The sequence below is a fragment of the Rhinoderma darwinii genome, chromosome 1 (genome assembly GCF_050947455.1).
Source record: "Rhinoderma darwinii isolate aRhiDar2 chromosome 1, aRhiDar2.hap1, whole genome shotgun sequence".
NCBI classification, from domain to species: Eukaryota; Metazoa; Chordata; class Amphibia; order Anura; family Rhinodermatidae; genus Rhinoderma; species Rhinoderma darwinii.
The window spans coordinates 451,111,898-451,139,683 of record NC_134687.1 but is presented as its reverse complement, the minus strand read 5'-3'; the positions used below and the strand labels follow the sequence as shown (position 1 = coordinate 451,139,683).

Here is a 27,786-nt window from a genome sequence, read left to right as displayed (position 1 = left end):
TCCAGTAAAGGACGCAGCACTCGGCGCTTGTCCAGAGTTATCCTGGACAAATCAGATAGCAGCTGAATCTTGACCCCTTGTAGACTTCCCCTTTATCCCGTGCCTTCCTCATGATCTGCTCCTTCAGAGAGAAAAAATGGACACGGCATAGCACATCTCTAGGCCTATCAGGATCCGGGTTACGAGGGCCAAGAGTCCTGTGAGCTCTATCCAGCTCTAGCGGGTCATCAGCAGGGCGCTCCAGCAAGGAGTTAAACAGGGACTGTAAGGCGGGTATGAGTTGCCCCGGAGAGATATCCTCAGGGATACCCCTAACTCGAATATTGTTACGGCGATTCCGATTCTCATGATCCGCAGCCAGGTTAAATATGCATGTATCTGTTGAGAGTGTTGATCCAGCCGGTCAGCATGAGATACTTGCTGCTGTGTAACAGTGGAAATGTCGCCCTCCATGCGCTCCACTTGATCGGACAATTGAGAACGATTATGGGTAAGAGATTGTATCTCTGATTTGTAGGTCGTCTCCAGGCGGTTTACATAACGCTCCATGTCCTGTTTAGTGGGCAAAGCTGTTGTCTCAGGCCCTGTAAATCATCCCCCATGCCAGCAGAACCAACGATATGGGGAGAGGGATGAGGATCCTGGTCCCTGGGAGAAGCAGAAGGCAGCAACGCAGGCCGAGGCACGCCAGAAGATGAAGCCGGAGAGACCCGGGCGCCATGACCGGCACCACGTGGTGAGCAGGACGGAGCAGGAAGCGCCATGACAGTCCCAGAAGAACACATCTCCACCCCCGCCAGCAAGGAAGGAAACTGCCCCAGGGAACCAGACGCCGAGGACGCACTGTCGGTACCTGAGGCAGCAGCGACGGCCGCCGAACATATCCCCTCTGCAAGCGGAGTCCCGGTGCCAGCTCTTCACCCCTCCAGCGGCGCCACCTTGGGAGACGGCCCACAGCAGCGTTGGTGAGGAATTTCTGAATGGAGCCGGCTGAAGACATCTGCCTCGTTAAGTATGGAGTCCCCGTGGTGGCCTTGGATTTTCTGACCATTAGGTAAGTGCAAGCGTGCTTTTTGCTGTGCTTATGAGCGGGTTAGGGAAGTGCAGGAACGGAGCTCTCAAGCAGCCCATCTGGTCAGCGCCATATCCAAGCCACGCCCCCACCATTTGGCTTTTGAAGCGCAGATATTGCTTGGTGTTTTACTGGTATTTCAGCTTATAAGGTGGGGGCATATGTGAGCTGTGCGGAGTACATCAGGGTATATGTAAGCTGGGCGGAGTTCATCAGGGCATATGTAAGCTTGGGCGGAGTGCAACAGGGCATAATAGGATTATGTAATAATGGGGTGAATGAGTAATCCATGGATTGGTGTGGTACGCTTTGAACCAATCCTTTATGCACAGGCCGGGTTTTTGGGTATTATATTAAATATCTGCGCTCCAGTATTGCCTAATCTTTGACTTCTTCACTAGCCCTATAAGCCACACAAGGCCCTAAAGTTTCCTCATTTCCGCTGCATCTACAGGGTCCACCTGTGGGGTCCAGCAAATGACAATGTGGGGTATTTAGTGAAATTCTACTGGACCTAAAAAATGAGTCTGGGCCGTCATTTAGCATCATTGCGTTTTGAGAGTCATAACATGTTATTTTTCTGTTGACGGAGCTGTGTGAGGGCGTGTTTTTTGTGGAACGAGCTGTAATTTTTATTGGTTCCATCTTGGGGTACATGCGATTTTTTTTTATCACTATTTATTCCATTTTTTGGGAGATGAGGAAACCAAAAAACAGCCATTCTAGCACGTTTTTTTGTTGTTTTTTTTTACTGTGTTCACCGTGCAGTATAAACAACATGTTAACTTTATTCTGCGGGGCGATACGATTACAGCGACACCAAATTTATATTGTTTTTTTACGTTCCCAGAATAAAAATACTCTTTTCTAAGAAAAATCATCTTTTAGTGTCGCCATTTTCTGACAGCCATAACGTTTTTATTTTTTCGTTGATATCGCTGCGGGATGGCTTGTTTTATGCGTGACGAACTGTAGTTTACATTGGTACCATTTTGCGTTACTTGCAACTTTTTGATCAGTTTTTATTACATTTTTTTTGAGACAAGATGACCAAAAAATAAAATGCTGTCATTGTTTTTTATTAACATTTTTTACGGTGTTCACCATGCGGTAAAAATAATGTGACATTTTTATAGATCAGGCTGTTCCGAACGCGGCGATACCTATTATGTATAGTTTTTTTTCATGTTTTCATTTGATCAGGGAAACAGGGCAAGTGTTGTTTTTATTATTTATTTATTATTTATTAACTTTTATTTATTTATTTTTCTTTCACATTGTTTTTTAAATTTTTTACTTTTTCTTTTACACAGACCTGGGGACTTGTAGATCTGGTCTTCTGATCCCCGGTACAATACACTGCACTACTTATGTAGTGCAGTGTATCGTAACTGTCATTCTTCATTTCACAGTTAGCGTATTAGGTCCTGCCTCGGGCAAGACCTAATAGGCTACCGTACCTTGGCAACCAGGAAGCCCAGTAACGGCTTCCTGGTTGCCATAGCAACAATCGCCACCCGCGATCCATCGCGGGGGGGCCCGGGGGGTTACAGAGGGAGCTCCCTCCCTCTGTGAACCACTTCAATGCGGCGGACTTCATTGACAGCCGCATTGAAGGGGTTAAATGGCTGCGATCGGCGGTAACAGCCATCGCAGCCATTGCAGCAGCATGTCAGCTGTGTATAACAGCTGACAGCCGCTGAAGATAAAGCGCGCACAGCTCCTGTGCTCGCTTTATCTCCAGGGCGTGACTGTACACCCGTGTGCGGGAAAGCACTTTCTATTTGGATGTACAGTCACGCCCGTGTGCGGAAAGGGGTTAATAGATACGTATATACATAAAGGAATATGCAAAAAAGGACCATGAGAGGGAGAGCACCGTCCATGCACAACACGAACGGTGCATTTCCCCCACACAGACCCAGAGGCAATATGCTATATACCTTGTGGATAAAGTGGGTCTTGTCAGGTGATGGAGAGAACGGACTCCTTTTGGGTTTCAGACCAAACTAGAGCTTTTAAAATAGTGGATTTCACAAACTGCAATGTCAGGCATGTGATCTATCACGCGCGCTGTCCCTGCAATAAAATTTATGTGGGAATGACATCGAGAGAACTTAAGGTGCGGGTGATGGAACACATCCGTGACATAAAGGGAATTAAGAGTGGAGACCATGAGGAAGATTTTGGGGATAGAAGTAAACGCCTCGCTAGACATTTCAGGGACTACCACGGTAGTAATTGGAGACTCCTTAAAGTTAAAGGGATTGACCGTATATATCAGGGTAACCGTGGGGGTGATACCTTTAAAAGCCTTTTACGTAGAGAGATAAAGTGGATCGTGACACTTGATACACTATCTCCAAAAGGTTTAAATGAAATGCAGAGCTTTGCATCCTTTTTATAATTGTTAGTTTGCCATATAGATAATGATATAAGTTTTATTTTTTTTGCTAGTTTTTTGAATACTGAGCCCATACAGCTGTATTACATCTTACTCTATTTGCATGACAATTGTATGTCATTTCTGTAGTCCCTACTTACCCCCACACTATTGTATTTTAATTGTATGTCTATTTTAGGTCTTGATGGCCAACTTGTTTCTATGACAATTCTAATAAAGTATTTGAATTTTGCATGATACACATCTTGTACTGTTAAGGATCTGCCAGGCACAGCGTCTGTATCCACGCCCATAGGTAATCAGCCTGCACCTGCTTCTATGTCTGTGAGACTGACTCCATCTTCCACCACTCAGGATGGAAGGCTTAGGAGTGGGAGAGCCTATCACAGCCTGGCCAGACGGAGCTAGCTCCTGCCCTCTGTCTATTTATACATGCCTTTCCTGTTCCTCCTTGCTTGTGATTCTTGTTTTGTTTCCTGGCCCTGCTGCAGCTTCTTTAACCATTTGACCCTGCTTCATATCGACCCTGGCTTACTGACTACTCTCCTGCTCTGCGTTTGGTACCTCGTACACTCCTGGTTTGACTCGGCTTGTTCACTACTCTCCTGCTCTGCGTTTGGTACCTCGTACACTCCTGGTTTGACTCGTCTCGTTCACCACTCTTGTTGCTCGCGGTGTTGCCGTGGGCAACGGCCCCTTTTCCCTTGCTTCTGTGTACCCTTGTCGGTTTGTCTGTCGGGCACTTATTGAGCGTAGGGACCATCGCCCAGTTGTACCCCGTCGCCTAGGGCGGGTCGTTGCAAGTAGGCAGGGACTGAGTGGCGGGTAGATTAGGGCTCACTTGTCTGTTTCCTTACCCCGTCATTACATAATCACAAGCCCATATACCTACTCTACCCTGGTCCCTCACACTACTATGGACCCCCTTGAGACCCTGGTTCAGCAAATACAGGGTCTCTCCCTACAGGTCCAGGCCCTGGCTCAGAGGGTCAACAAGCCTGATGCTACCATGGTAGTGCCCCTCACCTCACCTCTTGAACCCCACCTCAAGTTACCTGACCGGTTCTCAGGGGACCGGAAGACTTTTCTCTCCTTTCGGGAGAGTTGTAGGCTCTATTTTCATTTAAAGCCCCACTCCTCAGGTTCTGAGAGCCAGCGGGTGGGTATAATTATGTCCCGGCTCCAGGAAGGGCCCCAAGAATGGGCCTTCTCCTTGGCTCCTGACGCCCCTGAACTTTCCTCCGTTGATCTTTTATTTTCTGCTCTCGGACTCATTTATGACGAGACTGACAGGACTGCCTTTGCCGAGAGTCAGCTGGTGACCTTACGTCAGGGTAAGAGACCTGTTGAGGAGTATTGCTCTGACTTTAGGAAGTGGTGCGTAGCGTCTCGGTGGAATGACCCTGCCTTAAGGTGCCAGTTTAGGTTGGGTCTGTCGAACGCCCTGAAAGACCTGCTAGTTAGCTATCCCTCTTCTGACTCCCTAGACCAGATTATGGCTTTAGCGGTACGACTTGACCGACGTCTCAGGGAACGACAATGTGAACGTTTTTGTGTTTTCTCCTCTGACTCCCCCATGATGCCTCCTGAGGTTCCGTTGCTTCGTTCTTCCACGGAAGACTCAGAGGTACCTATGCAACTCGGGGCCTCAGTGCCCCCCCCCAACAACGTAGAGAGTTCCGCAGCAAGAATGGTCTCTGCTTCGATTGTGGGGATGACAAGCATCAAGTGAACACCTGTCCTAGGCGTAAGAATAAGCAGCCGGAAAACTTCCGCGCCTGAGTAATCATCGGGGAGGTCACTTGGGCGCACAGGTATTTCCCATAAATATGAAACGTAATAAAATCTTGCTTCCCTTTCAGGTCTCTTTTGGTGGTAGGTCTGCTACCGGCAGTGCCTTCGTGGATTCAGGGTCGTCTGCTAATATCATGTCTGTGGAATTTGCTATGTCTCTAGCTATGCCTTTGAATGATTTGCCTAAACCTGTCCCGATAGTGGGTATCGACTCCACTCCTCTTGCTAATGGTTATTTTACACAGCATACCCCTGTTTTTGAACTCCTTGTTGGCTCCATGCATTTGGAGCAGTGCTCTGTACTGTTGATGAAGGGATTATCGTCCGATTTGGTTTTAGGCCTTCCCTGGTTGCAGTTGCATAATCCCACGTTTGACTGGAATACTGGGAATCTTACCAAATGGGGTAATGATTGCTTGACGTCATGTTTTTCTGTTAATTCTATTTCTCCCCCTGAGGAGGTGAACACGCTACCTGAGTTTGTTCAGGACTTCGCTGATGTTTTCTCTAAGGAGGCCTCCGAAGTGTTACCTCCTCATAGAGAATACGATTGCGCTATCGATTTGGTACCAGGAGCTAAGCTCCCTAAGGGTAGGATATTTAATCTCTCTTGTCCCGAACGTGAAGCCATGAGAGAGTATATCCAGGAATGCCTGGCCAAGGGTTACATTCGCCCCTCTACGTCTCCGGAAGGTGCTGGCTTCTTCTTCGTAGGGAAGAAGGATGGTGGTCTTAGGCCATGCATTGACTACCATAACTTGAATAAGGTCACTGTAAGGAACCAGTATCCCCTTCCTTTGATTCCTGATCTCTTTAATCAGGTTCAGGGGGCCCAATGGTTCTCTAAGTTTGATCTACGGGGGTCGTATAACCTTATCCGCATCAAAGAGGGGGATGAGTGGAAGAGTGCGTTTAACACGCCAGAAGGTCATTTCGAATACCTCGTCATGCCCTTTGGGTTGTGTAATGCTCCCACGGTCTTCCAGAATTTCATAAATGAGATTTTAAGAGATTACCTGGGGGTATTTCTTGTAGTGTACCTTGATGACATACTTGTGTTTTCCAAGGACTGGCCCTCCCACATTGAGCATGTTAGGAAGGTGCTCCAGGTCCTTCGGGAAAACAAACTGTTTGCGAAGACCGAAAAATGTGTGTTTGGGGTGCAGGAGATACCGTTTTTGGGTCAAATCCTCACACCTCATGAATTCCGCATGGACCCCGCCAAGGTCCAGGCTGTGGCGGAATGGGTCCAACCTGCCTCCCTGAAGGCGTTACAGTGCTTCTTGGGGTTCGCTAATTATTACAGGAGATTTATTGCTAACTTCTCGGTCATCGCTAAGCCTCTTACGGACCTCACTCGCAAGGGTGCTGATTTCCTTCGCTGGCCTCCTGAGGCTGTCCAGGCTTTTGAGGTCCTTAAGAAGTGCTTTATCTCAGCCCCGGTGTTGGTTCAGCCCAACCAAATGGAGCCATTTATCGTGGAGGTTGATGCGTCCGAGGTGGGAGTGGGGGCTGTCTTGTCCCAGGGTACCAGGTCCCTCACCCATCTCCGTCCCTGTGCCTACTTCTCCAGGAAGCTTTCGCCCACTGAGAGTAACTATGATATTGGCAACCGCAAACTCTTAGCCATTAAATGGGCATTTGAAGAGTGGCACCACTTCCTGGAGGGGGCTAGGCACCAGGTAACGGTCCTTACCGACCACAAGAATCTGGTTTTCCTAGAATCTGCCCGGAGGCTAAGCCCGAGACAAGCTCGATGGGCGTTATTTTTTACCAGATTCAATTTTTTGGTTACCTATAGGGCTGGGTCTAAAAATATTAAGGCTGATGCACTGTCGCGTAGCTTCATGGCCAGCCCTCCTTCGGAGGAAGATCCTGCTTGTATTTTGCCTCCAGATATAATCATTTCCTCCATTGATTCTGATTTAGTCTCTGTAATTGCTGCTGATCAAAGTTCAGCTCCCAGGAACCTTCCTGAGAACAAGCTGTTTGTTCCACTGCAATTCCGGCTAAGGGTACTTAGGGAAAATCATGACTCTGCACTATCTGGTCATCCAGGCATCCTGGGCACCAAGCACCTCATTGCCAGAAACTATTGGTGGCCTGGGTTGCCTAAAGACGTTAAGGCCTACGTCGCCGCTTGTGAGGTTTGTGCTAGGTCCAAGACTCCCAGGTCCCGACCAGCGGGCTTACTACATTCTTTGCCCATTCCCCAGAGACCTTGGACCCATATCTCCATGGATTTTATCACCGATTTGCCTCCATCTCAAGGCAAGTCGGTGGTGTGGGTTGTAGTAGACCGCTTCAGTAAGATGTGCCACTTTGTGCCCCTGAAAAAATTACCCAATGCTAAGTCGTTAGCAACAATTTGTTTCTTTGTTTTGGAGAGCCTTCTGTAAAAAGTTGGAGATTGATCTGTCCTTCTCCTCTGCCTTCCATCCTGAAACTAATGGCCAAACCGAGAGGACTAATCAGTCTCTAGAACAATATTTAAGGTGTTTTATCTCTGACTGTCAATATTATTGGGTCTCATTCATTCCCCTCGCCGAATTTTCCCTTAATAACCGGGTCAGTAACTCGTCAGGGGTCTACCCCTTCTCTTTTTAATTTGAGTTTAATCCACGGTTCTCCTCCGTTTCACCTGGTAGTTCCAACAATCCCGAGGTAGAGGTCGTTCATCGGGAACTGTGCACAGTCTGGGCCCAGGTTCAGAAGAACCTAGAGGCGTACCAGAGCATACAAAAAACTCAGGCAGATAGAAGACGTTCTGCTAACCCCTTGTTTGTGGTCGGGGATCTGGTGTGGCTATCGTCTAAGAACTTGCGCCTTAAAGTCCCGTCCAAGAAGTTTGCTCCCCGGTTTATAGGGCCGTACAAGGTCTTTGAAGTCCTCAATCCTGTCTCCTTCTGACTGGAGTTACCCCCATCTTTTCGAATACACGACGTGTTTCATGCCTCCCTCATTAAACGCTGCTCCCCGTCCTTGGCTCCCTCGAGAAAACCTCCTGTCCCCGTTCTCACCCCTGAGGGGGTAGAATTCGAGGTGGCCAAGATTGTGGACAGCAAGATGGTCCAAGGCTCCCTCCAGTACCTGGTCAATTGGAGAGGATACGGGCCTGAGGAGAGGACTTGGGTACCCGCCCGGGATGTTCACGCTGGGGTATTGGTCAGGAGGTTCCACCTTCGTTTCCCCAATAAACCAGGTCCATCTAGAAAGGGTCCGGTGGTCCCTCATAAAAGGGGGGGTACTGTTAAAGATCTGCCAGGCACAGCGTCTGTATCCACGCCCATAGGTAATCAGCCTGCACCTGCTTCTATGACTGTGAGACTGACTCCATCTTCCACCACTCAGGATGGCAGGCTTAGGAGTGGGAGAGCCTATCACAGCCTGGCCAGACTGAGCTAGCTCCCGCCCTCTGTCTATTTATACCTGCCTTTCCTGTTCCTCCTTGCTTGTGATTCTTGTTTTGTTTCCTGGCCCTGCTGCAGCTTCTTTAACCATTTGACCCTGCTTCATATCGACCCTGGCTTGCTGACTACTCTCCTGCTCTGCGTTTGGTACTTCGTACACTCCTGGTTTGACTCGGCTTGTTCACTACTCTCCTGCTCTGCGTTTGGTACCTCGTACATTCCTGGTTTGACTCGGCTCGTTCACCACTCTTGTTGCTCGCAGTGTTGCCGTGGGCAACTGCCCCTTTTCCCTTGCTTCTGTGTACCCTTGTCTGTTTGTCTGACGGGCACTTATTGAGCGTAGGGACCGTCGCCCAGTTGTACCCCGTCGCCTAGGGCGGGTCGTTGCAAGTAGGCAGGGACTGAGTGGCGGGTAGATTAGGGCTCACTTGTCTGTTTCCTTACCCCGTCATTACATGTACTTTGTATTATTATTTTTTCTTGGATATTGATATGTCCTCACATATACTTATAGGTATTGATTTTCTATGTTTTGATATGTGCGGACGTTTATTGAGATGTTTGTCTGTGGTCTAGATCAGTATAGGTATTGATATAATATAATTTTTCCCGCACGGTGAACACCGCCAAAAAAATAAGTAAAAAAACAATTCTAGAATCACTATATTTTGGTCATCACCCCTCCCAAAATATACAATAAAAAGTGATCAAAAAGTTGCATGTATGCCAAAATAGTACCAATAAAAACTACAACACGTCCCACATAAAACAAACCCTTACACTGATTTTTTTATCTGAAATATAAAATCGTTATGGCTCTCAAAATATGGTGACACAAAATTTTTTTTTTTTATAAATAAGTGATTTTATTGCGCAAACGCTGCAAAACCTAAAAAAACGATATACATATGGTATGGCCATAATCTTACCGACCCACAGAATAAAGTAAAATTGTCATTTTTAGCCCAGGATGAACGCCGTAAAAAAAAAAAGAATAAAAAACATTGTCAGAATTGATGGTTTTTGGTTGCCTTGCTTGCCAAAAAATGGAATAAAAAGTGATAAAAAAAATTGCATGTACCCAAAATGGTACCAATGAAAACTACAGATTGTCCCGTAACAAATAAGCTCTCACACAGCTCCGGTGGAGAAAAAATAAAGAAGTTCTGGCTCTCAGAATATGGCGATGCAAAATGTACATGTAATGTCCGTGGCTGCGGGCTGTCAGCTCCAGCCTCCCGCTGACAGCCGCAGACACGAGTCGGCAAGCGCTGGCCCCAGCCTCCCCCTCAGGAGACGCCAGTGCTTGCATCCACTCACCTCCGCCGTAGCCCGCAGGGTGTGTGCGCACGCTCGTCCCCGCTCTTAAAGGGGCAGCGCGCGCACCGGACATCTTGAACGACCTTTGACCCGTGAGTTCCCTGGGCTATAAGAGGGGTCCAGCCCCCTAGTTCGATGCCTGAGCGTTGTTAGTCTTTCCCAGTCTGTCTCGCAATGGTCCCTTAGTGTCTCCCGTTCCAGCTGTTACCCGTGCCCTGTTACCGTTCCTGTATTCCGTATTGTAAACCTAGAAACGGAGTCCAACACACCAAGGTTATTGAAATATAACAAATTTTATTAAACACGTAACAAAGAAGAACATTAAAAAGTTTAAAGATGATAGCCACAGTATGGAAAGGATGGCAGACAGTAATATATACGATGTTAAAGTTGAATGCATTAAATAACAAAGTGACAAAAGGAAACAATGACAATTCCCACTTCATACATGATTGAATGGATGAATAAATAAATAAATACATATATGTGAATGTAGTTATAGTGCACAAAGTCCCGCAACTGGTATAATGGGTGAAGACCACACCAACCGGTGTATGTTAGTCACAACCAGATGCAGGAGTTAAAGTGCAACAACAATCCACTCACATACATATAGATATCACTGGATATATGCATGGAGGTAACAGCAAAAGCAATCAATTGAGAGCTCAAAAAATGAAGTAGGACGTCTTACCCATGTCACACACAGCACTGTCTGGCATCAACCCCGACGCGCGTTTCGGCCCTCGAGCCTTCGTCTGGGGGTGGTGTCAGAAGGTGAAGAGACATCCTTTTAAACAGTCAGGGGCAAATCAGAGCATCAGGGGGCAGCTGAAGCTGCTCAGAATCACTGTACAATGTATTGTAATCCATCAGTCCGGTGTGTCAGCCGCCGGGACCGGAAGCGAGGCGAGAGTCACGTGTCCCGCAGCCCAGTCCGGCCAGGGACACAGGCAGCCGAACAAAAGTTCCGGCATGTCAGCCTCCCAAGCACGGACCCAGACCCCGGGAGACGGGAGCCACGCCCCCATGCTAATCCGGCCGAGGCAGCAAAGACCCGGACTGACAAGCCGCGCATGCGCACTAGGCAGAAGATGGAACACCGTGGATTATGAAAAAAAGAAAAACAAGAAAAACGTATGTATATATATATTGAATTGAGTTATACTCATGTGCAGATTACACAAGAACCAGAATAAATGTTTAAATGATTTTAAGTTATGTATAGCGTTTTAAAATAATAAAATAAAGGAATGAAAGAGTGACAAAAAAATGATGATGAAATAAATGTACATATTAAATTAGTCACAATTAGTTCTTGTTTAGCTGTTCCTACTACTTTCCCTACAGCAATTACATAATATAATATATATGATATGAGTTACATGTATGCACATGTGTCCATATCAAAAAAAGGGGTTTACATATATTTGCAGATCAAACATAGACAAATGCAATCAAAATAAATTCACATGATTGTACTACTGCAGTTTGGTTTGAATAAAAAAGTGTTAATACAAATTATGATAAGAAGGCATATGAACCATAACCGAACATATACATAAGAACACATATCTATATACACATGTTCACATATACATACACATACACAAGTCAAAGAGTATATATAAAAATAAATATAAAGTCATAGTTAAGTACCATTACAACTGTAACAACATTTATGTATATTAAAGGTACACATGATACAATATATACACACATATGTTCCCCTACACTCACATATACAAAAGTACCAGAATTCATACATTACATATGCATTCAATATACACAGACATTGCAAGTATACATAAATGTATAACAATCTATATGCAAATTTTAATAACAGGAGATACCCGTACTAAAAAGTTATAGCAGTGATTAAGATATAATAGTGACAATAATATTGTGATGATAAAAAGCGGGGTGTATACGATATTAAAAAAACATCAAATATATATAGTGTGTATATATATTTATGAACTATACATTAATCTAGATCTGATGATCATACAATCACCCACATAAGAACGTGAAAAAGTGTATGATGCATATTGATGATGGCACTTATAAATGCGCCAATGGTCAATGTGATGTGAAAGTGCATGTTGCTAATAATAAATTACAGTGACTAAAAAGTGAACAGTAAGTACATAATTGAACTGAAACATCAAGATATGTAGGTGAGTGTAAAAATAAAAATAAATATAAATATAAATGTAAAAGTGTGCAATAGGTGTGTGTGGGTATGTGAAGAGCTGGGAAAAATAAGGTGAGGTGAATGATGAATGTGTATGTGTGTGTGTGTAGTGTGTGTGTGTGTGTGTGTGTGTGTGTGTGTGTGTGTGTGTGTGTGTGTGTGTGTGTATGTGTATGTGTATTCAAGTGATGTGAGAATAACAATAAAGTGGAAAAATTGATAAGAATTTTTTCTCGTTGTATGGTATAGTAAAGTAGTGTGAGAAACACACTTGAATAATCACTGTTGTTACTGGATAGTAATGTTAATAACCAATTATGCCCAATTGCGCTACATATATAACTCTAAATGTCTACATTTTAGTATTGTATTCCCATAGTTTTCTACATATCCATTGTTTTAAGCTAGTTAGGTGAATCCCCTGGGATGAACTGTTTAAAAATCAAATGAGGAAGTAGTTATGGTCTCAGAAGGTCATTACATGTTAGATCACAGCAAGTTCATAAACGATCATCTGTAACATTAAAAATAAAAATTAGAAACATAAAAGTTTAGAAACGACAGTGATTTGATCATTGCTAAACAATTAAAACTGACACCATGAGAGATCCCGACACCTCTATAAAAATGCTGCAAATCCCAGATTCTCATTCAAGCCATTTGGTTGTACTGTCTTTAATTTCCAGATCCATCTGGATTCCAATTTTGACAGTTTTTTCATTACTGACCCACCTCTCAAATCAGTCTTTACACAATCAATGCCTTTGACTTTGAGGGCTCTGGATTCACATCCATGGTATGTGAAAAAGTGCCTCGGAAGAGTTTTTAACAACTCAATGTTTTCTGGAGCAGTGCCCCTCGCTGCCTCTATGCTGTTCACGTGTTCCCTAGTTCTGATTTTGAGCTCTCTGCTGGTAAGACCAATATAAATCTTTGGGCATGGGCACCATGCGTAATAGATCACTCCTTTGGTACCACAGTTGATTGGCCAAGTGATTTTGTATGTCATCTGACCAGTCGAATCTACAAATTCATCGCTCCTAGCCACATTTGGGCAGGCTATACATCTACCGCAAGGGCGCAGCCCCATTTAGGTTTTGGCGCTCCAAAGATTGGTTTTATGCTTTGGGGTTGGTGGTAACTGTGGACAAGGGTATCACGTAGACTCCTTGCTCTTCTCGATGCTACCGCAGGTTTTACAGGGAGAATTTTAGATAAGGTAGTGTCAGTTTGTAATATAGACCAGTGTTTGGCCAGACATTTCCTCATCTGCCCCCATCTGTCATGATAGGTAGTGACATACCTGATTGTCAAGTCCACATTTCTCTTGGTAATGGGATGAAGAAGTTGGGTTCGTGTAGAGCATCTTGCCCTCTCATATGCCTTATTTATACATCTTCTGTTGTATCCCCTGTCGAGAAAACGTTGTTTCAGATTATTTGCCTGGATCTCAAAGTCATCATTAGATGAACATATTCTTTTAATCCTCAAAAACTGACCGATGGGAATAGCACGGATCAGATGGCTCGGGTGTGAAGATGAGGCATGAAGATAAGAATTAACTGACGTATCCTTTCTATGTATATCTGTCCTGATATAACCGTCAGTGTCTCGTCTAATAAGTACGTCTAGAAAATCAATCACTGTTTCACTGGTTTTCCAAGTCAGGTGAATATTGAGGTCATTGATGTTAAGATTTGTCATGAAACCAGCAAATTCATCACTGGTGCCATGCCAGATGATGAAGATATCATCAATGAACCGGGTCCAAAGGACCACCTTGTCCATTGACGATATCCGGCCAGATAGAAACAGATCCCTCTCCCACAGCCCCAGGAACAGGTTGGCATATGAAGGTGCACAAGCCGCCCCCATTGCCGTGCCCTGGAGCTGTAGGTAGAAGGATCCGTTGAAGGTGAAAAAGTTGTGCGTGAGCACAAATTCTAAGAGGGTGAGAATGAATTGGGACATGGGTGGATTACTATCAGTCATCCCCATAAAATATGACACTGCCTGGAGACCATCCTGATGTCGGATGTTGGTATATAAGGATTCTACGTCACACGTAGCAAGCAACATATTAGGTTCTAATTGGATCCCTTCCAGTCTTTTGAGGAGGTCTGAGGAGTCTCTGAGGTATGATGGTAAGGTCTCAACCATGGGCTTCAGTGTGGCATCAATATACTTACTTATATTGTCACATAGGTTGCCTCTTCCAGATATGATGGGACACCCTGGTGATAATTTGGGGTCTTTATGTATCTTGGGTAGTAAGTATAAGCTTGCTACTGTGGGATCCTGTACCATGAGACATTCAGTAAGGGCCGCAGAGATGGTACCCTCATTTTGAGCTTCTTTTAATATATCATCAAGTAGACCACTGAAAGAAGAGAGAGGATTAAAGGTCAGCTTTTTGTAGCAGGTCGTGTTTCTCAGTTGCCGATACGCTTCTCGTTCGTACATGGCCCTAGGCCACATCACTATATTGCCCCCCTTATCTGCGGGTTTAATTACAGTATCCTCGAGATTTTTCAATCTCTTTAGACTCATCCGTTCAGCGCAGGTTAAATTGTCGCACTTAATACCCGTGGATATTCTCTCGAAATCCCGGGCCACCAATTTCACAAATAAGTCGATTGGTGGACATATTGAAAATGGAGGAAATTTAGAGGATCGTTTCCTTATAGTTTGAGGGATCGTACCTGTCTCAGGGTTTTGTTGTTCTTCAAGTAGCTGTTGCAAAGACTGTAAAGCCTCTCTTTCTTCCAATGTGTCAAAGATCTCATCTTCCTTCCGATGAAACCATCTTTTGAAGATCAATCCTCTGGCAAATAGATGTAAGTCCTTTACCGCTGTAAAGGTGTCAAAATGGGAAGAAGGTGCAAAGGTCAGTCCCTTGGACAAAACCCCAATATCTGTAGGGGACAAGTGATGGGTGGATAAATTAATTACCTGCATTCTCGAGTTCTCAGGCAGTTGAGTGGCCATTTGGTTGCGCCAGCTTTCTCCCCTTTGTCTATTGGCTGGATCATAATTATGCATCCGTTGTTCGCCACCCCTGCCTCTCTGTCGATTCTTTTGTCTAAACATGTTTGGTCTCCTGTAGTCTATTCCACTCCGTGTCTTGCCTCTCTGCGCATTGTCTTCCGGTTCTGACATGGAGCTCGCTGATGACACAGAGGGAGATCTTCTGCCATCCACACTGAATTGTTTGGAATATTGCCACCTATACATACGGTTTGTCAACTTGTCGTTCAGATCTCGTTGAAATTTCCGACTTTTAATATCTTGGATGTTTTTCTCCCACTTATCCATCTCCAGATCAAGTTGTTGGAATGTGTTGGTCCACTCCTCATCATTCAGCTTAGTCTTGAGTTCAGTTTGTATTTTTTCGATCTCAACGTTAACCCCTTCCCGCTCCTTGACGTACTATTACGTCATGGCAGCTGTATCGTTCGCGCTCCATGCCGTAATAGTACGTCTCGGGAGTAACGGCCGTTTTGGCCGTCCTCCCGACACATACAGGAGCTGTGACAGCTGCTGTCTTGTTCAGCAGCTGTCACAGCTCCTACAGCGGGGACCGATCGCTGTGTCCCCGCTGATTAACCCCTTAAAAGCCGCGTTCTATAGAGATCGCAGCTTTTTAGGGGTTAAGCTGCCATCGCCGGCCTGCTACGCGATAGCGGCCGGCGATGGTGACTATGGCAACCGGACACCAAACAATGGCGTCCGGCTATGCCATAGACGGAAGCCTAGTGGGTCCTGACAACGTCAGGACCCACTATGCTTGCTGTCAGTGAGTAGCTGACAGTTCTAATACACTGCACTACGCATGTAGTGCAGTGTATTAGAATAGCGATCACAGCCTCCTGCCCTCATGTCTCCTAGTGGGACAAAGTAATAAAGTTAAAAAAAAGTTAAAAAAAGATGTGTAAAAATAAGAAAATAAAAGATTTAAAAGTAATAAAAGTAAAAATCCCCCCTTTTCCCTTATCAGTCCTTTATTATTAATAAAAATATATAAACAAACAAATAAACTATACATAATTGGTATCGCCGCGTCCGTAACGGCCTGAACTACAAAATTATTTCATTATTTATCCCGCACGGTGAACGCCGTAAAATAAAATAATAATAAACCGAACCACAATCACAATTCTTTCGTCACTTCACCTCCCAAAAAATGGAATAAAAAGAGATCAAAAAGTCGCATGTACCTAAAAATAGTACTGATCGAAACTACAGTTCGTTACGCAAAAAATAAGTCCTCACACGGCTTTATTGATTGAAAAATAAAAACGTTATGGCTCTTAGAATAAGGTAACACAAAAAGTGAATGATTGTTTACAAAACGTATTTTATTGTGCAAACGCCATAAGACATAAAAAAAAATATAAACATCTGGTATCGCCGTAATCGTATCGCCCCGCAGAATAAAGTGAATATGTCATTTCTAGCGCACGGTGAACGCTGTAAAAAAAAAAGAAAAAAAAACAATAGTACAATTGCTGTTTTTTAGTCACCACGCCACCTAAAAATAGAATAAAAACTGATCAAAAAGTCGCATGCACCCCATGAAAACTACAATGGATTTCTCAAGGGGTCTAGTTTCCAAATTGGGGTCACTTTTGGGGGGTTCCCAATGTTTTGGCACCATAAGACCTCTTCAAACCGGACATGGTGCCTAATAAAAAAGAGGCTTCAAAATCCACTAGGTGCGCCTTTGCTTCGGAGGCCGGTGCTTCAGTCCATTACCGCACTAGGGCCACATGTGGGATATTTCTCAAAACTGCAGAATCTGGGCAATACGTATTAAGTTGCGTTTCTCTGATAAATCCTTTTGTGTTATAAAAAAAATGGTATAAAGAGGATTTTCTGACAAAAAAAAAATGTACATTTCACCTCTACTTTGCTCTAAATTTTTGTGAAACACCTAAAGGGTTCATAAACTTTCTAAATGCTGTTGTGAATACTTTGAGGGGTCTAGTTTCTAAAATGGGGTGTTTGATAGGGGTTTCTAATATATGCGCCCCTCAAAGCAACTTCAGAACTGAACTGGAACCTAAAAAAATAAATAAATGAGGCAATACTTTGCTTCTTACATTATACTGATAATGAGCCGTGCCCACCCCGAGATGACCCCAGTTTTGACCGTTTGTATAAACGGAGACCCCTATTAGACCGTTCCAGTGTCCGGTTTTCCCAAGCATACACCCCCGAGAAGTGTATTTCTATTGATGAGTCCCTGGTACATTTTAAAGGGAGGGTTCAATTCCGCGAGTACCTGCCGGGTAAGAGGGCAAGGTATGGCGTGAAGATGTATAAGCTGTGCGAGAGTGCATCAGGGTATACCTACAGGTTTAGGATATATGAAGGAAAGGCCACCCCCAAACCAGACTGCATCCTGGACTACAATAGGTACATGGGAGGGATTGACTTGCAAGATCAAGCCCTGAAGCCCTACAGCGCCATGCGGTGTGGTATAAGAAGCTGGCCGGGCACATCATACAGATGGCATTGTACAATGCGTACGTGCTACGTCGATGTGCAGGCCAGAGGGGAACTTTCCTGGAATTTCAAGAGGTGATTATCAAGAACCTAATCTTTAGGGACCAAGAAGGGGGGGCACCCAGTACTTCTGGAAGCGAGCCCACACGCATCGTACCAGGGCAACACTTTCCAGGAGAAGTTCCCCAAACTGGCAAGAAGGGAAAAAGTCAAAAGAGGTGCAAAGTCTGCTATAAGGGATGACACAATATATCAATGTGACACGTGTCCCGAATAACCAGAGCTCTGTATGAAAGAGTGTTTTAAAATGTATCATACATCCCTTGGTTTATAATTTACCCCAATTTTACTTACCCTGATGCACTCCACACGGCTTATCTCCCCTCGTCTTTCCCCTCTGAGCCCTGCTGTGTGTCCAGGCAGCTGATAACAGCCACATGTAGGGTATTGCCATACCCGGGAGAACCCACATTACAGTTTATGGGGTGTAGGTCTCCGGTCAAAATGCTCACTACACCTCTAGATGAATGCCTTAAGGGTGTAGTTTTTAAAACGGGGTCACTTCTTGCGGGTTTCAACTGTACTGGTGCCTCAGGGGCTTCTGCATACATGACTTTGCACTAGAAAATCCCCAGTAGGCCAAATGGTGGTCCTTTCCTTCTGAGCCCTCCCATGGGCCCAAACGGCAGTTTATCACAACAAATGGGGTATTGCGGCACTCAGAACAAATTGTGCAACAGAATGGGGTATTTTGTTTCTTGTGAAAATAAGAAATTTTCAGCCAAAAGTACATATTATTTGAAAAAAATAATTTTGTTTTCATTCCCAGCCCAATTCAAATAAGTTCTGTGAAACAACTATGGGGTCAAAATGGTCACAACACCCATAAATGAATTCCTTGAGGGGTGTAGTTTCCAAAATGGGGTCATTTGTGGTGGGTTTTTATTGCTTTGATACCTCTGGGGCTCTGCAAATGCGACATGGCACCCAAAAACCAATCCAGCAAAATCTGTACTCCAAAGAACACACAGCGCTCCTTTCCTTCTGAGCCCTCCCATGGGCCCAAACGGCAGTTTATCACCACAAATGGGGTACTGCCGCACTCAGGACAAATTGGGCAACAAAATGGAGTATTTTATTTCTTGTCAAAATAAGAATTTTTGAGCTAAAATTACATATTATTGGAAAAAATATATTTTTTTTTAATTCCCAGCCCAATTCAAATAAGTTCTGTGAAGAAACTATGGAGTCTAAATGGTCACATTACCCATAAATGAATTCCTTGAGGGGTGTAGTTTCCAAAATGTGGTCACTTCTGGTGGGTTTCCATTGCTTTGATACCTCTGGGGCTCTGCAAATGCGACATGGCACCCGAAAACCAAACCAGCAAAATCTGTACTCCAAAGAACACACAGCGCTCCTTCCCTTCTGAGGCCTCCCATGGGCCCAAATGGCAGTTTATTGCCACACATGGGGTATTGATGCACTCAGGAGAAATTGGGCAACAAAATTGAGTATTTTGTTCCCTGTGAAAATAAGAAATTTTGGTAAAAAATTCCATCTTATTGGAAAAAAATTCATTTTTTTAATGTCACAGCCCAATTGAAATAGGTGCTGTGAAAAAACTGTGTGGTCAAAATGCTAACAACAACCATAAATGAATTCCTTGAGGGGTGTAGTTTCCAAAATGGGGTCACTTTTGGTGGGTTTCCATTGCTTTGATACCTCTGAGGCTCTGCAAATGCGACATGGCACCCGAAAACCAATCCAACAAAATCTGGACTCCAACAAACATATAGCACTCCTTTCCTTCTGAGCCCTCCCATGGGCCCAAACGGCAGTTTATCACCACAAATGGGGTATTGCCACACTAAGGACAAATTGGGCAACAAAATGGGGTATTTTGTTCCCTGTGAAAATAAGAAATTTTGATCACAAATGACATTTTATTGGAAAAAATGACATTTTTTTCATTTCAGAGCCCAATTCAAATACGTGCTGTGAAAAAACTGTGCGGTCAAAATGGTAACAAAAACCATAAATGAATTCCTTGAGGGGTGTAGTTTCCAAAATGGGGTCACTATTGGGGGATTCCTACTGTTTTGACACCTCAACACCTCTTCAAACCTGGCATGCTGCCTAAAATATATTCTAATAAAAAAGAGGCCTCAGAATGCACTAGGTGCTTCTTTGCTTCTGGGGCTTGTGTTTTAGTCCACGAGCGCACTAGAGCCACATGTGGGACATTTCTAAAAACTGCAGAATCTGGACAATACATATTTAGTAGTATTTCTCTGGTAAAACCTTCTGTGTTACAGAAAAAAAAATGAATAAAATTGAAATTCAGCAAGAAAAATGAAATTTGCAAATTTCACCTCCACTTTGCTTTAATTCCTGTGAAATGCGTGAAGGGTTAAAAAACTTTCTAACTGCTGTTTTGAATACTTTGAGGGGTCTAGTTTTTAAAATGGGGTGTTTTATCAGGGTTTCTAATACATAGGCCCCACAAAGCCACTTCAGAACTCAAGAGGTACCTTAAAAAAAAGGCTTTTGAAATTTTCTTAAAAATATGAGAAATTGCTGTTTATGTTCTAAGCCTTGTAACGTCCAAGAAAAATAAAATAATGTTCAAAAAACGATGCCAATCTAAAGTAGACATATGGGAAATGTGAACTAGTAACTATTTTGGGTGGTATAACAGTCTGTTTTACAAGCAGATGCATTTGAATTCTGAAAAATGCAATTTTTTCAAAATTTTCTCTAAATTTTGCAATTTTTCACCAATAAACTCTGAATATATCAACCAAATTTTACCACGAACATGAAGCCCAATGTGTCACGAGAAAACAATCTCAGAATCGCTTGGGTAGGTTTAAGCATTCCGACGTTATTACCACATAAAGTGAAATATGTCAGATTTGAAAAATGGGCTCTGAGCCTTAAGGCCAAAACTAGGCTGCGTCCTTAAGGGGTTAAGCATCTCAAGTGTCTGCTTGTCCAGACCAATCAACAGTTCCATAAATGTTTGGGATGACATCCTGCAGGTGTCCTCCCATCGGGAGATAAAGCAGAGGATTGATCTTCAAAAGATGGTTTCATCGGAAGGAAGATGAGATCTTTGACACATTGGAAGAAAGAGAGGCTTTACAGTCTTTGCAACAGCTACTTGAAGAACAACAAAACCCTGAGACAGGTACGATCCCTCAAACTATAAGGAAACGATCCTCTAAATTTCCTCCATTTTCGATATGTCCACCAATCGACTTATTTGTGAAATTGGTGGCCCGGGATTTCGAGAGAATATCCACGGGTATTAAGTGCGACAATTTAACCTGCGCTGAACGGATGAGTCTAAAGAGATTGAAAAATCTCGAGGATACTGTAATTAAACCCGCAGATAAGGGGGGCAATATAGTGATGTGGCCTAGGGCCATGTACGAACGAGAAGCGTATCGGCAACTGAGAAACACGACCTGCTACAAAAAGCTGACCTTTAATCCTCTCTCTTCTTTCAGTGGTCTACTTGATGATATATTAAAAGAAGCTCAAAATGAGGGTACCATCTCTGCGGCCCTTACTGAATGTCTCATGGTACAGGATCCCACAGTAGCAAGCTTATACTTACTACCCAAAATACATAAAGACCCCAAATTACCACCAGGGCGTCCCATCATATCTGGAAGAGGCAACCTATGTGACAATATAAGTAAGTATATTGATGCCACACTGAAGCCCATGGTTGAGACCTTACCATCATACCTCAGAGACTCCTCAGACCTCCTCAAAAGACTGGAAGGGATCCAATTAGAACCTAATATGTTGCTTGCTACGTGTGACGTAGAATCCTTATATACCAACATCCGACATCAGGATGGTCTCCAGGCAGTGTCATATTTTATGGGGATGACTGATAGTAATCCACCCATGTCCCAATTCATTCTCACCCTCTTAGAATTTGTGCTCACGCACAACTTTTTCACCTTCAACGGATCCTTCTACCTACAGCTCCAGGGCACGGCAATGGGGGCGGCTTGTGCACCTTCATATGCCAACCTGTTCCTGGGGCTGTGGGAGAGGGATCTGTTTCTATCTGGCCGGATATCGTCAATGGACAAGGTGGTCCTTTGGACCCGGTTCATTGATGATATCTTCATCATCTGGCATGGCACCAGTGATGAATTTGCTGGTTTCATGACAAATCTTAACATCAATGACCTCAATATTCACCTGACTTGGAAAACCAGTGAAACAGTGATTGATTTTCTAGACGTACTTATTAGACGAGACACTGACGGTTATATCAGGACAGATATACATAGAAAGGATACGTCAGTTAATTCTTATCTTCATGCCTCATCTTCACACCCGAGCCATCTGATCCGTGCTATTCCCATCGGTCAGTTTTTGAGGATTAAAAGGCTATGTTCATCTAATGATGACTTTGAGATCCAGGCAAATAATCTGAAACAACGTTTTCTCGACAGGGGATACAACAGAAGATGTATAAATAAGGCATATGAGAGGGCAAGACGCTCTACACGAACCCAACTTCTTCACCCCATTACCAAGAGAAATGTGGACTCGACAATCAGGTATGTTACTACCTATCATGACAGATGGGGGCAGATGAGGAAATGTCTGGCCAAACACTGGTCTATATTACAAACTGACACTACCTTATCTAAAATTCTCCCTGTAAAACCTGCGGTAGCATCGAGAAGAGCAAGGAATCTACGTGATACCCTTGTCCACAGTTACCACCAACCCCAAAGCATAAAACCAATCTTTGGAGCGCCAAAACCTAAATGGGGCTGCCGCCTTTGCGGTAGATGTATAGCCTGCCCAAATGTGGCTAGGAGCGATGAATTTGTAGATTCGACTGGTCAGATGACATACAAAATCACTTGGCCAATCAACTGTGGTACCAAAGGAGTGATCTATTACGCATGGTGCCCATGCCCAAAGATTTATATTGGTCTTACCAGCAGAGAGCTCAAAATCAGAACTAGGGAACACGTGAACAGCATAGAGGCAGCGAGGGGCACTGCTCCAGAAAACATTGAGTTGTTAAAAACTCTTCCGAGGCACTTTTTCACATACTATGGATGTGAATCCAGAGCCCTCAAAGTCAAAGGCATTGATTGTGTAAAGACTGATTTGAGAGGTGGGTCAGTAATGAAAAAACTGTCAAAATTGGAATCCAGATGGATCTGGAAATTAAAGACAGTACAACCAAATGGCTTGAATGAGAATCTGGGATTTGCAGCATTTTTATAGAGGTGTCGGGATCTCTCATGGTGTCAGTTTTAATTGTTTAGCAATGATCAAATCACTGTCGTTTCTAAACTTTTATGTTTCTAATTTTTATTTTTAATGTTACAGATGATCGTTTATGAACTTGCTGTGATCTAACATGTAATGACCTTCTGAGACCATAACTACTTCCTCATTTGATTTTTAAACAGTTCATCCCAGGGGATTCACCTAACTAGCTTAAAACAATGGATATGTAGAAAACTATGGGAATACAATACTAAAATGTAGACATTTAGAGTTATATATGTAGCGCAATTGTGCATAATTGGTTATTAACATTACTATCCAGTAAAAACAGTGATTATTCAAGTGTGTTTCTCACACTACTTTACTATACCATACAACGAGAAAAAATTCTTATCAATTTTTCCACTTTATTGTTATTCTCACATCACTTGAATACACATACACATACACACACACACACACACATACACACACAAACACACACACACACACTACACACACACACATACACATTCATCATTCACCTCACCTTATTTTTCCCAGCTCTTCACATACCCACACACACCTATTGCACACTTTTACATTTATATTTATATTTATTTTTATTTTTACACTCACCTACATATCTTGATGTTTCAGTTCAATTATGTACTTACTGTTCACTTTTTAGTCACTGTAATTTATTATTAGCAACATGCACTTTCACATCACATTGACCATTGGCGCATTTATAAGTGCCATCATCAATATGCATCATACACTTTTTCACGTTCTTATGTGGGTGATTGTATGATCATCAGATGTAGATTAATGTATAGTTCATAAATATATATACACACTATATATATTTGATGTTTTTTTAATATCGTATACACCCCGCTTTTTATCATCACAATATTATTGTCACTATTATATCTTAATCACTGCTATAACTTTTTAGTACGGGTATCTCCTGTTATTAAAATTTGCATATAGATTGTTATACATTTATGTATACTTGCAATGTCTGTGTATATTGAATGCATATGTAATGTATGAATTCTGGTACTTTTGTATATGTGAGTGTAGGGGAACATATGTGTGTATATATTGTATCATGTGTACCTTTAATATACATAAATGTTGTTACAGTTGTAATGGTACTTAACTATGACTTTATATTTATTTTTATATATACTCTTTGACTTGTGTATGTGTATGTATATGTGAACATGTGTATATAGATATGTGTTCTTATGTATATGTTCGGTTATGGTTCATATGCCTTCTTATCATAATTTGTATTAACACTTTTTTATTCAAACCAAACTGCAGTAGTACAATCATGTGAATTTATTTTGATTGCATTTGTCTATGTTTGATCTGCAAATATATGTAAACCCCTTTTTTTGATATGGACACATGTGCATACATGTAACTCATATCATATATATTATATTATGTAATTGCTGTAGGGAAAGTAGTAGGGACAGCTAAACAAGAACTAATTGTGACTAATTTAATATGTACATTTATTTTATCATCATTTTTTTGTCACTCTTTCATTCCTTTATTTTATTATTTTAAAACGCTATACATAACTTAAAATCATTTAAACATTTATTCTGGTTCTTGTGTAATCTGCACATGAGTATAACTCAATTCAATATATATATACATACGTTTTTCTTGTTTTTCTTTTTTTCATAATCCACGGTGTTCCATCTTCTGCCTAGTGCGCATGCGCGGCTTGTCAGTCCGTGTCTTTGCTGCCTCGGCCGGATCAGCATGGGGGCGTGGCTCCCGTCTCCCGGGGTCTGGGTCCGTGCTTGGGAGGCTGACATGCCGGAACTTTTGTTCGGCTGCCTGTGTCCCTGGCCGGACTGGGCTGCGGGACACGTGACTCTCGCCTCGCTTCCGGTCCCGGCGGCTGACACACCGGACTGATGGATTACAATACATTGTACAGTGATTCTCAGCAGCTTCAGCTGCCCCCTGATGCTCTGATTTGCCCCTGACTGTTTAAAAGGATGTCTCTTCACCTTCTGACACCACCCCCAGACGAAGGCTCGAGGGCCGAAACGCGCGTCGGGGTTGATGCCAGACAGTGCTGTGTGTGCCATGGGTAAGACGTCCTACTTCATTTTTTGAGCTCTCAATTGATTGCTTTTGCTGTTACCTCCATGCATATATCCAGTGATATCTATATGTATGTGAGTGGATTGTTGTTGCACTTTAACTCCTGCATCTGGTTGTGACTAACATACACCGGTTGGTGTGGTCTTCACCCATTATACCAGTTGCGGGACTTTGTGCACTATAACTACATTCACATATATGTATTTATTTATTTATTCATCCATTCAATCATGTATGAAGTGGGAATTGTCATTGTTTCCTTTTGTCACTTTGTTATTTAATGCATTCAACTTTAACATCGTATATATTACTGTCTGCCATCCTTTCCATACTGTGGCTATCATCTTTAAACTTTTTAATGTTCTTCTTTGTTATGTGTTTAATAAAATTTGTTATATTTCAATAACCTTGGTGTGTCGGACTCCGTTTCTAGGTTTACAATTCATTTAGTGGGTATCTCCACCGATACCATCATGTTCACTCAGGGCTTGTAAGTGCCGCCCCCCCTCTTGTTGTCCCTCTAATTATCCTACATGTATATAAAAGATATTTATCTTATTAACGATTTATTTTTGGGATTTGGGCCTGGCTGGCGCTGCTCCTTTGGTGCTCTCCATATAGGTTTAGTACTGTATTCCGTATTGTTCCAGTTCCTGTGCCTACCAGCGTTGGAATAGTGTCTTCTGCCACGTCCAGTGTCGTCTGCCACGTCAAGTGTCTTCTGCCACGTCCAGTGTCATATGCGACGTCAAGTGTCTTCTGCCACGTCAAGTGTCTTCTGCTTCATCGGATACTGCCCGCCACGTCTGGCGCCACCTGCCGCACCAGCCTCCATCTGTGCCGGAGCCACAGCCACCGCCCGGACTATTTCAGGTACCCAAGCATTACTGTCTGCCATTCACTTCATTATAGACTGTGACCTGGTCAGCTGCCTCCTCGCTACGGCGGAGCGGCCTAGTGGGTCCACATACCCTGTGTCCGTGACAGTACGCTCAGGCCATGGAACCCGCTGGCCAGCCCAAGACCCCAGTACAGAAGATTCAGACAGAGATGCATGACCTACGCACACGTCAGGATCAACTCCTTGAGGCGGAGAATTCTATCCTGGTCCGCCTGGATCTACTCGCTGTTCCACCTCCGGTTCCTCCTCCGGAAGCTGTTGCTGTGCCACTGCCTGTTGCTCCCCCTGTTTGTTCCGGATCCTCAGTTCCTCTGCCCCTTCCTCCATGCTACGACTGTGACCCCAGAGCATGTAGAGGGTTTCTCAATCAATGCACGGTGCATTTTAGGCTACGGCCTCATCTCTTCCCCTCCGAGGAGGCCAAAGTGGCGTTTATTATCTCCCTCCTCGCTGGCAAGGCCCTCGCATTGGCGAACGCAATCTTGGAGCAACAAGGACCTGTATCCACGGACCTAGCCTTGTTCCTGCAGTCCTTTCGTGCCGTGTTCGAGGAGCCGGGTCGAACATCCTCTGCCGCAGCTACTCTGTTGACCCTCAAGCAAGAGGGCTCCACAGTAGGGGAGTATGCTATCTCCTTCCGTACCCTAGCAGCCGAGCTGGCATGGAACAATGAGGCACTGGTGGCGACCTTCTGGCAGGGACTGTCCTCTCACATCAAGGACGAACTGGCAGCCCACGACCTTCCTTCTACCTTGGATGCCCTCATCCTGTTAGCCACCCGGGTTGATATGAGAATCCGGGAGCGCTCTCAAGAGGTTCGTCAGGAGAGCCGGGCCCACAGACCAGCATCCTCTGTCCAGAGACCACTATTGTCCACTCCTAGTGCGCTACCTGAGGAACCCTTGCAGGTAGACAGAGTCCGGTTATCTGAACAGGAGAAGCAGCACAGACGCTCCTCTGGACTTTGTATGTATTGTGGCCTCAAGGGTCATTTTGTGCGCCAATGCCCACAGAAACCGGGAAACTCCAGTACCTAGGGTTGGTTGGAGAGGTAACTCTAGGTGGAACGTCTCCAAACGTTAAAACCTCTTCCAGATTATCGATACCTGTGGCCATCGTCACCGGACAGACATTAAATCCTTCCTCCGCCTATCTTGACTCTGGAGCGGCCACCAGGATCTAGTGGATCGGTTTCGACTACCCACAGTCCGTCTGGAGAGACCCCTAGCAGTTGCCTCTGTGAATGGTCTACCATTGCCTGATCTGATCATGCTCATCACTGAGCCGTTGACACTACGGGTCGGAGCTCTTCACTCGGAACAGATCACCTTCCTGGTACTACCCAAGGCTATCAGCCCTATCCTGCTGGGTCTGCCATGGCTCCGTCTACACGCCCCGACACTTGACTGGAATTCTGGAGAGGTTCTTCAATGGGGTTCCAGATGCCATAGCCATTGCCTGTCACAAGTCCGTCCTGTTGTGCCCCCGCTGCCTCAGTCACTTTCCGGCCTACCATCTCAGTATGCCAGTTTTGCGGATGTCTTTTGCAAAAGAGAGGCTGAGAATTATGACTGTCCCATTGAACTGGTACCCAATGCTTCTCTTCCCCGTGGACGAGTATATCCTCTCTCCTTGCCAGAGACTTTATCGATGTCAGCCTATATCAAGGAGAACTTGGAGAGGGGTTTTATTTGAAAATCTTCCTCCACGGCCGGGGCAGGCTTCTTCTTCGTTAAAAAGAGAGATGGATCTCTCCGACCCTGCATTGACTACCTTGAT

At 44.0% G+C, this 27,786-nt stretch overlaps 1 protein-coding gene and 1 long non-coding RNA gene across 2 annotated transcripts in view; one reads left to right on the top strand and one right to left on the bottom strand.

Moving 5' to 3' along the window:
- LOC142657153 (immunoglobulin lambda-1 light chain-like) overlaps window positions 1-27,786 on the bottom strand; it is a 542,745-nt gene that overhangs the window by 429,987 nt on the left and 84,972 nt on the right. The window lies entirely within an intron of this gene.
- Window positions 21,342-23,174, top strand: LOC142743444 (uncharacterized). Its single transcript, XR_012881564.1, has 3 exons — window positions 21,342-21,411; window positions 22,190-22,297; window positions 23,088-23,174. It is a non-coding gene; the product is annotated as an uncharacterized LOC142743444 (long non-coding RNA).